General features: G+C 42.0%; 1 long non-coding RNA gene across 1 annotated transcript; it reads right to left on the minus strand.

Moving 5' to 3' along the window:
• Positions 1 to 1,962: 1,962 nt before the first annotated feature.
• On the minus strand, positions 1,963 to 17,948 carry LOC144484206 (uncharacterized). The gene is made up of 3 exons (XR_013496061.1): positions 17,862 to 17,948; positions 11,832 to 11,877; positions 1,963 to 2,594 (listed from the first exon to the last, which is right to left on the minus strand). It is a non-coding gene; the product is annotated as an uncharacterized LOC144484206 (long non-coding RNA).
• Positions 17,949 to 18,955: the final 1,007 nt, after the last annotated feature.

The raw sequence follows: 18,955 nt of genomic DNA on the forward strand, positions 1-18,955 counted from the left end.
TCCTTTCCTTCTCCCCTATGTACTCTATGAATGGTATGCTATGTCTGAATAGCACGCAAGAAACAATACTTTTCACTGTATCCCAATACATGTAACAATAATAAATCAAATCAAAAATATTTTTTTAAAACGTGTGCATGAAACATTTGGGAGCTTCTCGTATATCTGAAATCCATAGTTGTTTCCAAAAGCACAAGGGAAAGACACTGCCCTGTTACAAAACTGCCCATGAGCTGTGTTACAAAGACGGCAGCTTCCATCAGCAGCTGTGTTAATGAGGCCAGTCAGTGTCTTTTTTTTTTGCCCAGCAGTTGCTCAAGGTATTGAAGCTTCTTTCATGATCAGTCAAACAGCTGCCTGAAGATATTTTCATTGTTGGGTTAGATTGATGTTTTTTTTTTCTGGATAATCTCCAGCAGCAACCACCAGCTCATTTCTACAACAAATCTGATTATTTCACCATTCTGAAGGCATGAGATAATTTGCTAGATTATCACTGGCTCATTATCACTGAAATTTGACTTTGAATCTAACCTACTTACCAGCCGTTAATAATTGTCCATTAAAAATGTTGGTCTGTATGCAGCAACAGTGAACCAATTTGAGTTTTATTCTGGTGCAGCAGGTTGGTATCTGATTGATATGACACTGTTGTGTCCATATAGAAATGGAATAATGTACTCGCCTCCAGAAACACAGAAATCACTGTCATATATTTTTATTCCTTGCCACAAATACAAAGCGCTTAAGCAGTAAACATAAGTGGTCGCTGTAGGCAATGCTACATGTGAGAACATCATTTTATTCTAGCTGTGACAAGAATGTTGGTATTTTTGCCTAGCATTGGTATGTTGCACATTGCTGCTTCATGCATAAGAGTATAAGTAGATTTTTTAAAAGACTGCAGTTCAGATTCCTGTACATAGCTTACAACATTGCAAATGTCGCCGAGGAATAGTTCAAATTTGCTTATATGTAGCTTAAAATTCTTCTTGAAATCTGAGGGTGCAAAATGAAATCACCCCCATTTGTGGTTGCCAGGGCTGTGATTTACAGTGTGCCTGCATCCACTCAGGTTGAGGTGATTAAGACACAAAATTGGTCTTTCACCTCATTAGTATTTTTTCTACACAACAATTTGTGCTGGTCTCCTCTTCATAATAGGGCCAGTGAGCTTTGTACACAACAATTGGCACAGGCAGCGTTATTTTCTAATCACGCCGTACCGGCAGTCTGTTTTGTATATATATATATATATATATAATATATATATATATATAGACAGGCTGCCTTTTAAAGGAAAGGTGAGAAAAAGAGATTGCTGCAGTGAATGGTGGGTGTGGAACTGGAGGCATTAGTTGTGAAGATGGATAGGAAGAGAGATGACATAATACACAGGTGGAGCTAGGGGCCTTCAAGGACCACCTTGGAATGGAATGGATGCAGGTGGCCAGGGAGGTCAATTCCCTATGTCTGGACCCATGGAAATGGCAGCAGTGTCATAAGTAGTCTAATGAATTCAGCTAGTTATGTACACCCATATCAAACCATACAGGCTCGAGGCGTATTGGTCCATAATGCTGCCTGCCTGCAAAAAATGGAGATAAATCTGCATAGCACTGACTAAACTTTCCACGCTTAGTGTTTAGTAAATCTAGCATAAAAGAAGATCCAGCATTGTTTTCAAATCTGAGGAAAGGAGAGGTTCTTTCAGACCTCTGGTCAACCCATTATAGAAAGGATATTATTAAACTAGAAAGAGTGCAGAAAAGATTTACCAGGATGCTACCGGGTCTTGACGGTTTGAGTTATAAGGAGAGGCTGGATAGACTGGGATTTTTTTCTCTGGAGCATAGAAGGCTGAGAAGTGATCTTATAGAGGTCTATAAAATAATGAGGGGCATAGATCAGCTAGATAGTCAATATATTTTCCCAAAGGTAGGGGAGTCTAAAACTAGAGGGCATAGGTTTAAGATGAGAGGGGAGAGATACAAAAGGGTCCAGAGGGGCAATTCTTTCACACAGAGGGTGGTGAGTGTCTGGAACAAGCTGCCAGATGTAGTAGTTGAGGCGGGTACAATGTTGTCTTTTAAAAAGCATTTAGACAGTTACATGGGTACAATGGGTATAGAGGGATATGGGCCAAATGCAGGCAATTGAGACTAGCTTAGGGGTTTTTAAAAAAGGGTGGCATGGACAAGTTGGGCCATAGGGCCTATTTCCATGCTGTAAACCTCTATGACTGTATGAGAATACTTTAGATTAATGAACTTCCCACAATCGTAAGAAATTCAAGGGGTTAACAATGGAATTATTTTCATTATTTTGTCCACGCGAAGAGTTAAATGGAAAAATGTCTACTATAGATAATAAAGATCATCATATGATTGTTTACTTGTTTATCTTTTGTCAAATAAATTTAAGGCAAAGTCTGGTATGACGCTCTACTGTTCACAAGCTTGGGGTGAGTATTCCTGATTCCAGGAGTCCAAGATGTTTCCCACGTATCACAGAAAACTTTCCCTCCGTATATGATGCTCCCCAAAGAATCAGGAGTTGAGAGCCATCGATCAGGGTGATCTTAGATATGAGAGCTGAAAGAATGCAAAATAAAAAGATTAGAAAATATCACAGAATGCGACACTGGCCATAAATTTGCATCTTAGCTGATCTTGATGTTTTGTCAAGCGCAATTCTTAGATAATTGGGGCTGGATTTTCAATGGGATCCAGAGAGAGAACCAAGATGTGCAAGCCCACAATTTTCCTCCACAGCTTGTGTGTTGGTCTACCCTCACTGACCCACCTCAGGGCAATTTCCATTGAGGTGATTCTGACTATTCCTCCCCACTGGCAGGTAGCCAATTCAGCCAATTGAATTGCCCATTGAGCATACTTGTCAGACGGGTTCCAGCTAAGACTAAACCCAGCTGGTGTAACAAGGCAACCACGTAACAGCAAACTGGAAACCCATTCATGCCTCATTGAATTTAAACTCCCCCAGTCCTGATTGCCAAAAGGCCACATCTGCAGCTGTAGGTTTGTCCTCCACAATGACAGTCTGGCAGCTGTGGCTATTATTTATTTTCAGTCTTTGAGAAACATTTCAGTTGTTGCCTCCATCTTGAGGCACGTTCTCATTTCCCTACCTACATCAGCAGGTCCCATCTCCTACAGCCGCCAATCTTTTTGTGCTGCAGTGCCTCCTGCCTCAGGAACCTGCTCTTCATCATTAATAACAAGGAGTGCCTGAAGGCGCCTTCTTGAAAATAGTCCTGTGGGTCCCAGCACTGGTTGTTGTAGGTTCACAACCCTTGTAACAGGCAAATCAGGATCCAAGAATTAGAATTGAGCCCTTTGTATCCTCTTCAAAATGTGTTTTATACTTGTATGACCAGCACATTTGACTACGAAACACATTCCTTCCATCCAAGTCATTAATGAAGATTGTAAATAATTGAGATCCCAGCATATATCAATCACTGTAGCACTCCATTAGTTAGAGTTTGCCAACCTGAAAATAACCCATTTGTCCCAACTCTCTTGTTTCCTGTTTGTTAGCCAAACCTCAATTCATGCTAACATATCAACTCCAACACCAAGAGCTCTTAATTTATGCAGCAACTTTTTAACCTATGAAATGCCTTTTGGAAATCCAAAAACACTACATCTACTGGTTCACCTTTATCCACCCTGCTTGTTACATCCTCAAAGAACCTTGATAAATTTGTCAACCACAATTTCCCTTTCACAAAAACATGTTCACTTTGCCTGATTATATTAGGATTTTTTGATATATCCTGTTATACTTTCGATGAACTCCAGCAATTTCTCAATGATAGATGTTAGACTAACTGGCCTATTGTTCTCTCCAGTCTGTCTCCCTTCTTTCTTAAACAGAGGTGTCACATTTGTGGTCTCCCAATCTGCCTGGACCTTTCCAGAATCTGGGCCATTTTGAAGAATACAACCAATGCATCCACTATTTCTGCAGCCACTTCTTTTTATAAATCCTAGGATGCAGGACATCAAGTCCAGGGGACCCAATAGTTTTCCTAATACTTTTTCTCTAGTGATCCTGATTATTTTAAGTTCCTCCCTTTGTTCCACCTCAGTTTTTCTGTTACTCTTGGGATGCTTTTTCTGTTCTCTACTGCAAAGACATACAAAGTTCCTGTTCAAAGTCTGAAATGTCCTTGTTTTCCATTATTAAATTTCCAGCCTCACTGTCAAAGGGACAAACATTCACTTTAGTTATTATTTTCCTTTTATAACATTGTAGATTTTTAAAATTGTCTGTTTTAATATTCTTTGCTAGCTTTCTCTCATACTCCAATTTCTTCCTCTTTATTTTAGTTTTAATCATCCTTTGCTAGTTTCTAAAATATTCCCAATCCCCTGGGCTACCAATAGCCTTTGCATTGTAGGTCTTTTCTTTCAATTTGATACTGTTCTTAACTCCCTTGGTCAGCATCTTTCTTATAGAATCATTTTTCAATGGAACATATCCTTGTTGAGAGTTATGAAATATCTCCTAAATGTTTGTCAAGCTCCTCTGCTATCTTACCTTCCAACCTAATACCCATTCCAAAACAATGGGTAGGATTTTCCACCCCTCCCCCCTGCATGTTTGGTAGTGGCAGTGGCCCACCACTGGCCAACGCTGAGATTTTCTGGTCCCACCACTGCCTACAGGGTGTCCCATTGTTTACACTGTCCGCTACCGGGGAACCCCATGGTGTGGCGGGGGGGGGGGGGGGCGGTGGTGTCACCATTGGCCAGACTGGAAGATCCCGCTGAGGGAATGGGATCATTGCACTGATGTTCCCTGTCACATTTATTGTTGTGAGGAACAGTCCCAAATACTCTATTAACTCATCCTTCATGCTAGCTTTGCCCATTTGATTCTTCCTCAATCTATAAGATGATTAAAATCATCCATGACCATTGCAGTACCTTTCTTAAAAGTCCACATTATTTCTAAATTAATACTGAGTCCTGTAATATAGTTACTGTTAGGGGCTGTATAAGCTACTTCCACCTGTAACTTCCTTCATTTGCTGTTTCTTATCTCCACCCAAATTGGTTCTACCTTTTAATCTTCCGAACCAAGATAATTTCTCATTCCCATACTTACCTCATGCTTTATTAACAGGACTACCCCACCAACTTTCCCATTTTTCCTGTCATTCGGAAATGACAAAGATCCTTGAGTATTCAGGCCATGGTCACTTTGCAATCATATCTCTGTAATGGCTATCATACATTTATTTATTTCTGCTTGTGCTATATTGTTCTGAATGTCTACCTGGACTATTGCCATGTCCTTCCTCTTTCAGTTTCTAAATTTCCCCTCCTTCCATCCACTCTGCCCACTATTTAGTTTGAAGTCCTCCCTACACTCATAGTTATATGATTCATCAGTGCAATGATCCCAGTATGTTTCAGTTGAAGGCCATCCCAATGGTTCAGCTCCCTGCCCCCCCTGTACTCCATCTGACGAAGGAGCAGCGCTCTGAAAGCTAATGGTATTTGCTACCAAATAAACCTGTTGGACTTTAACCTGGTGTTGTTAAAACTCTTACTGTGTTTACCCCAGTCCAACGCCGGCATCTCCACACCCTGTACTGGTACCAGTGCCCCATAAATCAAAACCCATTTCTCCCACTCTAATCTTTGAGCCATTCATTCAACTCTCTAATCTTGTTTACCCTGTGTCAATTTTCTAGGGGTTCTGGTAATAATTTAGAGATTATTTCACAAGGGGGCACAGGTTCAAAGTGAGAGGAGGAAAATTTAAGGGAAATATGTGGGGGAAGCTTTTCACGCAAAGAGCGGTGGATGCCTGAAATGTGCTGTCAAAAAGAGGTGGTGGAAGCAGGCACATCAGCAACATTTAAAGAAACATCTGGATGGATACATGAATAGGAAGGGAATAGAGGGATACAGACCAAGTAAGGGCAAAAGGTTTTTTTTAGTTTAGTTTGGGCATCATGATCGGCACAGGCTTGGAGGGCCAAAGGGCCTATTCCTGTGCTGTACTTTTCTTTGTTCTGACTGCAAGAATATCAAACCTGTTGGACAATTGCAAGGCTGAGGTTCCTCCATTGTTCCATTCTCAATCCCCATGCCTGCCTCTCTTCCAGTCACATCTTCCTGTCCCTGACCCTGGACTAAGTCTCGTGTACCTGGCCTAAAGGGTGTGACTACCTGCTGGAACAAAACGTCCTCCCCCTCCCAATCCATCACGGTGTCTGAAACTTGGACTCCAGCAACTCTGAATCGCAGTTTCTTGAGCTGTAGACACTTTCTACAAAAGTGGTCGACTGCGATCACACAGTTGTCTACCAATGCCCACACGCTACAGCTGTAACACATCACCTGCCCTGTCTTACGGATTGTGTTTTACTTAACCAATAGATTTCACCTTTAAAAATATCACTTAATAATTATCCATAGTTATGTTATTGAGTTTGATTTATGCTATAAATTTTAATATGAAACTTACATCTCCCCAGGAACAATTCAAACTACTGCCCCGGTTTTTAAAAAAACTTGAAACTCACCAATCACTTACCTGCTCTCCTAATGAATGTCTCCAGGTTCCAGTGCTCAGGTCTCATTGTCACTGGCTCCTTCTCCTAGTCAACTCCTTTATGTAAAAAGTCACTCTGTCACCACACCAAATTCCCACACTGACCAAAATCTCAGAATCGCTGCACTCAGTCTCAAACTGCACTTTGCGCAACTTACTTCCTACATCTGCTAAACCTCCTGTATTTAAATAACTCAAATTCCAGTGAGCTGAGTCAGCCACTGCTGCCTAGGAACCAGTTGTAGTTAGCTATCTAATTAATTAACTGCAGCTCAAACAGTTGGATTGAAAGAAATTACAATTTACAGATAAATGTTAAATGCAAACTTGGCTAGATTTTACAAAGTGATCAACCCTTAAAACTTAGGGTGGTCGGTGGCACAGTGATTAGCACAGCTGCCTCACAGCGCCAGAGACCTGGGTTTGATTCCCGGCTTGGGTCACTGTCTGTGCGGAATCTGCACATGCTCCCCATGTCTGCATGGGTGCTCCGGTTTCCTCCCACAGTCTGAAAGACGTGCTGGTTAGGTGCATTGGCCATGCTAAATTCTCCCTCAGTGTACCTGAACAGGCGCCAGAGTGTGGCGACTAGGGGATTTTCCCAGTAACTTCATTGCAGTGTTAATGTAAGCCTACTTGTGACACAATAAATAAACTTTAAAAAACTTCCTCACTTATCAAAATCCCTAAGCATTTGGTCTCATTGCACTCAGTCTCGAGCTGTATCTTTGCACAGTGTATCTGTGCAGCGAGAACTGGATAACATTCAGGATTGGGATAATAAGTGGTAAGCAATGTTTGTGCCATCCAAGTGCCAGGCAATGATCATTCCCAACAAAATAGAGTTTGACCTCCTTGTGGTAATATTCAATGGCACTACCATTTTTAAATTCCCACCATCAATTTCAGCTGGAGTTTGCACCACTATTGACCAGAAACTCAACTGTACCTGCCAGAGTTAATGAGACAATTAATAGAGTAGAACAGAGGCTGGACACTTTGGGCCTTCTTCTGCAGTAACTCCAAAATGTACCATTTCCACCATCCAAAAGAACACGGGCAGCAGGTGCAGGGAACACCGTTACTTCCAAGTCACACACCATTAGTAACTGGATATATACCACCATTCCTTCATTCTGTTTCAGTCAAGATCTGGGAACTCATTACCTTGCAGCGACATGGACTTGAGCAGTTCCAAAATGTGACACCCTTCCCCCTCACCCCCCAGCCCCCCACACTACTTCAAAAGTTCCTGCCTTGCCACTGATACCAGAGCCCAGGAACAAATTTTTAAAATTGGAATTTTTCAGCAACAGAATCAAGACCCCCAACTTGGATAAATAAATTTGTGCTATTAGTAGGTTCAGCGTTGATGTAACTTCAATAGATATGTAGGGTAGGTAAGAAACAACTTTTCCTTTTAGTAGAGGGATCAATAACTAGGGTATAGATTTAAGGTAAGGAACGGGAGATTTAGAAGAAATTTGAGGAAAAACTTCTTCAGCCAGAGGGTGGTGGGACTCTGGAAATCACTGCCTGAAAGGGTGATAGAGACAGGAATCTTCATAGCATCTAAGAAGCATCTTAGATGAGCATTTGAAACATCATAGCATACCAAGGCTATGCACTGAGGAGTGTTGAAAAATTGGATTAGGATAGGTGCTTGATGGCAGGTACAGACATGATGTGCCAAAGGACCTCTTTTTGTGCTGTAAAACTCTATGACTCTATGATCCTAAGGGCAGCATGGTGGCACAGTGTTTAGCACTGCTGCCTCACAGCATCAGGGACCCGGGTTCAATTCAGGCCTCAGGTTACTGTGTGGAGTTTGTATATTCTCCCCACGTCTGTGTGGGTTTCCTCTGCGTGCCCTGGTTTCCTCCCACAGTCCAAAGATCATAGAATCATAGAAACCCTACAGTGCAGAAAGAGGCCATTTGGCCCATCGAGTCTGCACCAACCACAATCCCACCCAGCCCTACCCCCATATCCCTACACATTTACCCACTAATCCCTCTAACCTACGCATCTCAGGACACTAGGGGGCAATTTTAGGATGGCCAATCAATCTAACCCGCACATCTTTGGACTGTGGGAGGAAACCGAAGCACCCGGAGGAAACCCATGCAGACACAGGGAGAATGTGCAAAGTCCACACAGACAGTGACCCAAGCCGGGAATCGAACCCAGGTCCCTGGAGCTGTGAAGCAGCAGTGCTAACCACTGTGCTACCGTGCAGGTTAGGTTGATTGGCCATGATAAATTGCCCCTTCGTGTCAGGGGGATTAGGAGGGTAAATATGTGGGGTTACAAGGATAGGATATGGGTGGGAATGTTGTTGGTTCAGGCTTGATGGGCCAAATGGCCTCCTTCTGGACTGTAGATTCTATGATGATCCATATAGTGTAGAGTCTTGGCACTGTAATCTCTGGATTATTGAGGTATAATGGCATATTTTCTGCATGCAGTACAACTTTGTGGTGACACTTCCGAAACCCATTGAACTGGATAAGTGCATACGCATGGATAGCTGAAGATAACAGCAGGATTTGCAATGGAAAGACCCGAAGCAGCACAGATCAACGTTGCTAGGCGCCCCTTCCACTAGACATTCCTGAGTCACTAAGTCACGCTATCATCATTGCATAAGGCTGCGGAAGTGAAACCATCCAATAACTAAAATCATTTATTGAAATCCTTTTGCCCTACTCAACCCTTCCACATTTTTTAGTGTTTTCTCAATACCTGGTATTCTATGTTTATTGAAGAGTTATGCTCTGTCCTGTTAAAAATGGAGCAGAGCAGATATTGTTTTCCTGGTAGGAAGCCAGTTTCAAGCATCTATATGGATGAATTCCCACAATGTCAGTGACTTCACACAAAACCATTATATCCACAGAGGGCTGCCAGAGCCTTTTATAGAACTCCATCAGAAAAACTTTTCCATTCTGAATTTGGCCAAGTGCCTCTCCTAATCAAGAGGGAAACATCCCAGGACCTGTTATTCTCATCTCAGACCTGCAGAAAATCCTGCCAACTGTATGCAGTTGCCTTTTTCTAAGCTTCTTTGGGGCAGAAACGGTGGCACAGTGGTTAGCACTGCTGCCTCACAGCTCCAGGGAACCGGGTTCAATTCCAGCCTCGGGCTTGTGTCTGTGTGGGTTTCCTTCGGGTACTCCAGTTTCCTCTCATAGTCCAAAGATGTGCAGGTTAGATGGATTGACCGTGTTAAACTGACCCTTAGTATCCAAAGGTTAGATGGATTAGCCATGGGAAATGTGTGGAGTAATGGGGATAGGGCGGGGGAGAAGTTCTGAGTAAAATACTCTGTCAGAGAGTCAGTGCAGACTCAATGGGCCAAATGGCGTCTTCTGCACTGTAAAGATTCTACGACTCTATCGATTGATTATACCATTGAAATATTGTACTACTCTTTGAGCTTCAGGGTATGTGGGGAGGTGGTGGGTAATGGTGTGAAGTGTCCTGTCAACCAGTTTAAAGTTATGAATCTAGTGAGAAGTCACTTCTCTCTTCAGTGGGTACAGTGACAACTTGCCATGTCCTCTTTCAAAGCTAATGATACTGATAACATACAAACTGATGAATGACTGTTTTTGGCTTAAACGCTAGAGAGTTCTATACACTCCTGACTATTACAACCACCTGATAAATCTACTGTGTGGGAACCTGATTGCCCAGAAATACATTCAGCTTCTTTTGCAACCTCAGCATAATCCTTCAAAACTGCTGTTTCCCGGAATTTGTAAATCAGATCGTTTGTACCCCAAGATAGGCGAAGGCTCTTTCTCCGGTAATTGTATGGTATAAAAGCTGGAAACATTGAGAGAGAGTTACAACACAGGCGATGACAGTTTGGCTGATTGTACAGCGTCCATGCTGGCCAAAAAGTGCTATCCAGCTGAATGCCGCCTTCCAAACTTTGTCTCTAATCATGTAGGTTCCTACATGAAGTGCAGGTCCAAATGTTTCTTTTTAAATGGAATGATGGATTCTGCTGCTATCTACGTTTCAGGCAGTGAGTTCGAGACCCCACCACTCTTGGGGTGAAAAAACCCTTCTTAGCTCCAGTCCAATCCTTCTCCCAATTACTTAAATCTACGTCCCTGGTTCTTGACCTCTGCTCACATAAAAAGGTATTTTCTATCCAACCTATGTAGGCCCCTTAATTAAGTCTCCCTTTGGACTCCTCTGTTCAAAAGAAAACAAAACGCCTAAAATAGCCTAAGCTTGCTTTCCTCAGTTAAAATTTTCCATTCCCGACAACATCCTCACAAATTTCTTCTATACCCTCTCTATCGTGATCACATCCTTCCTGTGACCAGTACTCCAGCTGTGGCATAACCCCTGGCCCAGATCCTCCATTCCAGAGGACAGGGGGTCGTGCCCTGGAGGTACTCAGGAGGATGCTCTGGGGAACGCTCAGAGGTCCTGATGCAAGTACTGAATGGGAATTGCCCAGGAAGTTTCAACTTCTATTGGACTTGCATCTGGAACCCCCTGAAACTCTGATTTCAATTGAAGACTTCAGATTGTTCTGACTCTTTTAGTAGAATAGTTACCCAGCTAAAATTAGAAGGATTAAAACCACTTCAAAGAAAAATGGTGTCAATCTCTCTGACTATACTGTCCTTTACTCCCTTTACTACATGTCTTTTGCTCCTTGAATGGCTTCCTGTATTATGCTGTCCTAGTCAGTCAACTCATCCTTCCTGCAGTCCCCACTTTCTTCTAAACGAACTATAAAATCTCAAACCTGTTGGACCATTGCAAAGGCGGAGGCTCCTGCCCTTAGAGTCCCTTTACCTGCTTCACTCACAGTCATGCTCTCCTGTTCCTGACCACTGATCATATCAGAAGACCCTGTCCTAAGAGGTGTGACTACCTCCAGGTACAAATAATCCAGGTAACCGCCCCGCTCCCTGATGTGTCACAATATCTGTAGCTCAGGATCCAGATCATAAACTCCGAGCCAAATCTTCTCAAACTTCAAACACCTACTGCAGACGTGTTTGCTCTGGATCCAACTGGCATCCAGAAGCTCCTACATGCTGCAGCTGTGATGCATCACCTGTCCTGCCATCCTTAATGCCATAACTATTTTATTCAATTATACATTTTACATTTGTTTTTATATATTTTATTAACCTTATCACAATTGCTGTACGATTTTAAACATTAGGAATAGAATAAACCTTAGTCATTTACCAGATACTCACTGAATAACTAGCTTCTTCTCTTGAAGCAAAGACCACTCCCTGAAGGCTGAGGAAGAGAGAAAGCAGAAAGTAAAAGATCATCTCTTTCCCTCACTGCCTTAATTACCCAACACCTAATACTTTATTCGCACTCAAGTTCTAAGCCCCACTAAGTTGACTGGCTTTACATGCTGTTATGTCAAAGGCAAATGAGTCAGTTATACAGGAATTTGTTTGAGCTGCCCTTAATTAGCTAAGCCCAACTGCTCTTGCAGTGGAGGCCTTGTTAAATCACTGCTCAAGGCTGTGAACTTTAGAACTTAAACTTTAGATTTCAGTTAAAGGCTAACTACAAACAAAAGTTGACTTTCATAAAAGACTTAAGTTCACCCTCCTTATTCACCATCCACCAGCATCCAGTCCTAGCCGAATGTTCACAGTATCTCTATTTATGAAGCCCAAGATCCCATTTGCTTTGCTAACCATTTATTCAATATGTCCTATCACCTTCAAAGATCAATATTCACGTCCAGGTCCCATTGTCTGAGACACGCTTTACAATTGTGCCATTTAGTCTATATTGCCCCTCGCTATCCTTTCAGTCAAAATGCATCACCTCACACTTCTCTATATTAATTTTCATCTGTCATTTGCCTTCCCATTCTGCAAGCCTATCAATAGTCTGTTGCAAGCAAATTGTATCACTTTTTGCCATTCTTCCAAATTTGGTATCAAATTTTGAAATTGTGCTTTGTATTCCAAGATTCAAGTTATTTATATCTAGCAAATAAAGCTGTGGTCCTCGCATTGACCCTTGGGGAGCACCACTGTCTACTATCCTCCAGTCTGAAAAATAACCATTTAGCATGTTTTTTGTCCTTAAGCCGATTTATTTTCTAATTGGACACTGATCCTCCTATTACATAAGCCTCAATTTTGTTATCCAGCTTTTTATGTGTACTTTCATTTTTTTAAATCCATATAGCCAATATCCATCACATTCCCTTCATCAGCCTTCTCTGTTACTTCATCAGAAAATTCAATTAGTCAAGCATAATTGTGATGCCTCTTATAAATTCATGCTGGCTCTCTTTAATTAAACTCACATTTCTCCAAGTACCTGTTCATTTATTCCCTCTGATTATTATATTCTTGTACTCTATGTTCCGGCATATCAGCCCTCCTAACGTCAGTGGTCAGGGAATTATTGGAAAAAACTGAGGGACAGAATGAATCTCCACTTGGAACGGCAAATATTAACCAAGGGGCTTTGTCAGGGGAGATCTTGTCCAACAAATTTGATTGAATTTTTTGAGGAGGTAACTAGGTATGCGGATAAGGGCAGTGCGATTGATGTAGTCTACATGGACTTCAGTATGGCTTTTGACAAGATCGCACATGGGAGACTGATCAAGAAGGCAAGAGGCCCTGGGATCAGGGGCAATTTGGTAAATTGGATCCAAAGTTGACTTGGTGGCAGGAGGCAGACGGTGATGGTCGAAGGTTGTTTTTGTGACTGGAAGCCTGTGTCCAGTGGTGTACCATAGGAATTAGTGCTGGGTCCCTTGCTGTTTGTAGTATACATTAATGATCAGTAAGTTCGCAGATGACATGAAAATTGGTGGTGTGGTAAATAGCAAGAGGAAAGTCTGAGATTACAAGATGATATAGACAGGCTGGTCAGATGGCAGAACAGTGGCAAATGTAATTTAATCCTGAAAAGGGTAAAGTGATGCATTTTGTGAAGATCAACAAGGCAAAGGAATACACAATGAATGGTAGGACACTAGGAAGTACAGTGGACCAGAAGGTGCTTGGGTGCATGTCCGAAGATCCCTGAAGGCAGCAGGACAGAAAGATAAGTTGGTTAACAAGGCATTTGGATACTTGCCTTTATTAGCTGAGGCATAGAATGTGAGAGCAGGGACAAAGAACAAGAACAAAGAACAATACAGCACAGGAACAGGCCCTTCGGCCCTCCAAGCCCGCGCCGCTCCCTGGTCCAAACTAGACCATTCTTTTGTATCCCTCCATTCCCACTCCGTTCATATGGCTGTCTAGATAAGTCTTAAACGTTCCCAGTGTGTCCACCTCCACCACCTTGCCTGGCAGCGCATTCCAGGCCCCCACTACCCTCTGTGTAAAATATGTCCGTCTGATATCTGTGTTAAACCTCCCCCCCTTCACCTTGAACCTATGACCCCTCGTGAACGTCACCACCGACCTGGGGAAAAGCTTCCCACCGTTCACCCTATCTATGCCTTTCATAATTTTATACACCTCTATTAAGTCTCCCCTCATCCTCCGTCTTTCCAGGGAGAACAACCCCAGTTTACCCAATCTCTCCTCATAACTAAGCCCCTCCATACCAGGTAACATCCTGGTAAACCTCCTCTGTACTCTCTCCAAAGCCTCCACGTCCTTCTGGTAGTGTGGCGACCAGAACTGGACGCAGTATTCCAAATGCGGCCGAACCAACGTTCTATACATCTGCAACATCAGACCCCAACTTTTATACTCTATGCCCCGTCCTATAAAGGCAAGCATGCCATATGCCTTCTTCACCACCTTCTCCACCTGTGACGTCACTTTCAAGGATCTGTGGACATGCACACCCAGGTCCCTCTGCGTATCTACACCCTTTATGGTTCTGCCATTTATCGTATAGCTCCTCCCTACATTATTTCTACCAAAATGCATCACTTCGCATTCATCAGGATTGAACTCCATCTGCCATTTCTTTGCCCAAATTTCCAGCCTATCTATATCCTTCTGTAGCTTCTGACAATGCTCCTCACTATCTGCAAGTCCTGCCAATTTTGTGTCGTCCGCAAACTTACTGATCACCCCAGTTACACCTTCTTCCAGATCGTTTATATAAATCACAAACAGCAGAGGTCCCAATACAGAGCCCTGCGGAACACCACTAGTCACAGGCCTCCAGCCGGAAAAAGACCCTTCCACTACCACCCTCTGTCTTCTGTGACCAAGCCAGTTCTCCACCCATCTAGCCACCTCCCCCTTTATCCCATGAGCTTATGATGGAGCTATATAAAACATTTGTTTGGCCACAGGTAGAATACTGTGTGCAGTTCTGGTCGCCATCCTATAGGAAGAATGTGATTGCACTAGAATGGGTGCAGAGGAGATTCACCAGGATGTTGCCTGGGCTGCAGGTTTTCAGATATGAAGTAAGCCTAGTTAGGCTGGAGTTGTTTTCCTTCGAGCAGAGAAGGCTGGGGGAGGGTTGATTGATGTGTACAAGGTTATGAGGGACATAGATAGGAAGAAACTTTTTTCTCTTAGTAGAGAGGTCAACAACTGGGGAGCTTAGATTTAAGATAAGGGGCAGGAGACTTAGAAGAGATCTGAGGAAAAACTTTTTCACCCAGAGGGTGGTGGGAATCTGTCTGAAACGGTGGTAGAGGAAGGAACCGTCACAACATTTAAGAATCATTTAGATCAGCACTTGAAACTCCATAGCATACAAGGCTATGGATCAAGTAGCAGGAAAATGGGATTAGGATAGGTGCTTGATGGCCAGTGCAAACACGAAAGGCCAAAAGGCCTCTTTCAATGCTGTAAAACTCTATGACAGCTCTGATTATTTCTTTAGCCAATATTGTCAACCCCGCCTTCTCCTTCTTTCACCCTCCATAATCAACCTGTAATCACCTACCAACCAAATTCCAATTTTACACTGGTCATATGTGATTATTAATATAACCTATCTTGGAAAACTTATTTCTAGAGTACATGCCGTCATATTGGGATACACCGTATATATTTTCATTATTTTCTCCATGTATCAGTCTCCCCAAGATAAATGTTTTCTAAATCTAAGAGCAGAAGTTGGATTACTTGGTTCAAAGCCACCGATACTAAAGTTGTTCAGTCATAAGGAAGCATATAGAATGATTAGTGAGACAATTCCCACCCAAATCTATCTTTTTTTCTTGTGGAGAAACACCCAGACCACAATCAGTAAGGATAGGCAACAACACCTCCTCCACGATCATCCTCAACACCGGTGCCCCACAAGGCTGTGTTCTCAGCCCCCTAATATACTCCTTATACACCTATGACTGTGTGGCCAAATTCCCCTCAAACTCGATTTTCAGGTTTGCTGACGACACCACTGTAGTGGGTCAGATCTCAAACAATGATGAGACAGAGTACAGGAATGAGATAGATAATCTGGTGAACTGGTACAGTGACAATAATCTCTCCCTCAATGTCAACAAAACGAAGGAGATTGTCATTGACTTCAGGAAGCGTATGGGGAACATGCCCCTGTCTACATCAGTAGGGGCGAAGTAGAAAGGGTCGAGAGCTTCAAGTTTTGAGTGTCCAGATCACCAACAACGTGTCCTGGTCCCCCCCATGCTGACGCTATAGTTAAGAAAGCCCACCAGCGCCTCTACTTTCTCAGAAGACTAAGGAAATTTGGAATGTCAACTATGACTCTCACCAACTTTTACAGAAGCACCATAGAAAGCATTCTTTGTTGTATCACAGCTTGGTATGGCTCCTGTGCTGCCCAACACCGCAAGGAACTACAAAAGGTCATGAATGTAGCCCAATCCATCATGCAAACCAGCCTCCCATCCATTGACTCTCTCTACACCTCCTTCTGCCTCGGCAAAGCAGGCAGCATAATTAAGGACTCCACAGACCCTCGGCATTCTCTCTTCCACCTTCTTCTGTAGGGAAAAAGATACAAAAGTCTGAGGTCATGTACCAACCGACTCAAGAACAGCTTCTTCTCTGCTGCCAGACTTTTGAATGAACCTACCCTGCATTGAGTTGATCTTTCTCTACACCCTGGCTTTGACCATAACACTGCATTCTGCACTCTCTTGCTTCCTGCTCTATTAACGGTATGCTTTGTCTGTATAGCGTGCAAAAAACACTCTTCACTGTATGCTAATACATGTGACAATAATAATAAATCAAATCAAACTCAGCCTGGACAGTGACTCCCCAGAACAGCACAGCTGAGGTCAGTAACTCCGTGGATTGACAGAATTAAACCCTTTCTCTAACACTGCCCATGTATGACTCTGCATTGTGCCGCCAAACCAATATTCTTTTCACAACAATAATCTTCTGACCTGATCTTGGAAACTCATCAAATACAAAAGTATTTTATCAGACAAAAACAGATCATTCCTCAAGATGTAGTCAGTATCCATTGAGCACACTCTGGAATGGCCAAGCAAACCAAATAGACTGCGCTGGTTCAAGCAGAACATCCACCACCATATTAACATGACAGCAAATGTCAACCTTGCCAATAAAACCCATATCCTAAAAATGAATAAAAAATTAAGCTAGGCTCCAACTCCCCAAATGGCTGCTCAGGAGATTAGCATTGCCAGAATCAGGGAACAACAACACAATCCAACAGCACTGTTAACATGCAGGACACTGTGATCCCTGACAAAACTGTAAACACCAGAGGCCAAGAACAACATTAAAACCCGAATTACACACAGCACAGGCACAACCAGACCAAAAAAACAATACACAGCAACATCCTGCACCCAGCAAAAACAAACACGAACAAAATTCACGCAATTAGAAGGTACAAAAGGATCAGATTTTGCAGTGATAATGGTGGTCCTAATAGCACTCACTGTTAAGGAGTAAATGAGACAACAACCTCCAGCGCATACAAAAGCAGTTGAATACAGAAATGAAGAAGTCTCCCCACTCCTCCTGAAGCTTCGCTATGACAGTATCTCACTAAAATACTTGACATTAAAATACATGAAAAGGTGAAAACTTGTGGTACTTATCCATTAAACAATAGAAAGATTTAAAGCTTACTCATTTAAGTATAAATTAAGTTTTAACGTCATGATAAGTCGGAAATATTGTCAACAAGCTCTCTGGCACTGAAACTAACCTTTACAACTGTAAAATCTCTAGATGTGAATTATCGTTGGACATTTTGATTTCTTCTCTCTCAATTCTTTCTTTTGCCCTTTTTAAACTTTCTTTCCGCACAGATTTTACATTAAATTAAACATTCTATTGTACACTTACTGGTTCAGACGTGATGTGCTTTAGGAAGGATTCTTCAATCTGATTGTTTGAAGAGATCCGCTAATATTTGGTCTTGTTCACAAAGCTTCCAAATGCCCCAAAGGACATTGCACTATTTTGACTGAAAACTGCAAATTGCTTTGTAAAAACCAGCTTTCTGTGGGTCAGTGTAAGGGTAATGAACAATGGGGTCATGTTTGCGCTGTTGCCTGCAAAATCTCTGCCAATAGATTCATAAAATATGTATGGATGGAAATGGTTTAAATATTCAATTAAAAATTGTGCACAAAGGGCAAAAATACTCCACTCATCCTCAAAGTAGATGGTTGGCACCAGACCTGTATGTTCAGATATAAAGGAAATCGTCTACACTGGAGAACATCTGACTATAATTTTACAGGCAGATCTACAGATAACTGGTGACATTACAATGTTGCTAAAATATGAGATTGTGAATTTTTAGTCAGATTAAAGCTTCAGTTGCCGTAAGTGCTGCAGAATCAATTGTGCTCTCAAGCAAATGAGTTCTGAGTATGCCAGAGTTGATTTCATATGTTGAATATAAAAAAGGAAAAGCAATGTTATAAGGGCCAACCACTTCAAACAGGACTATGTTCAGATGTTAAAAGGTAAAGAAAAAGTCCCTGGAAATAACTTTGTGAGGGAACAGAGGAGGATTTGGTAAACAGTGTTTCAAAAGAAGGAAGTTTCCAATTTAAGTTGGCAAACTGCTTTGCCCTTATAGTAAGATGTTAACAATTATCCAGAACATCCTGATAATCAAATGCTACAGTACCAAGATGAAGCTCTGCCTTCCTAGTAAATTGAATCAATTGGAGTTAACCTGGCACACAAGCAGCATATTTACCAGAATAACAATGCAAGATTGACATCATAGAGCAATACATAATATTCAAAAGGAGTTAAAGTCATGTGAAAATATCTGTAATTGAGACAATAAGATATTACTATTATGTTTACTGTTATTCTTTTGTGGTAAAATATTTTCATCTAAATATTGAGATCCCACTGTTATTCACCTTTTTTTAAAGATGGAAGAGTTATGGAAAATACAAATCCTATTTGTAATATTT

This window comes from Mustelus asterias, chromosome 3 (genome assembly GCF_964213995.1).
Source record: "Mustelus asterias chromosome 3, sMusAst1.hap1.1, whole genome shotgun sequence".
NCBI lineage: Eukaryota > Metazoa > Chordata > Chondrichthyes > Carcharhiniformes > Triakidae > Mustelus > Mustelus asterias.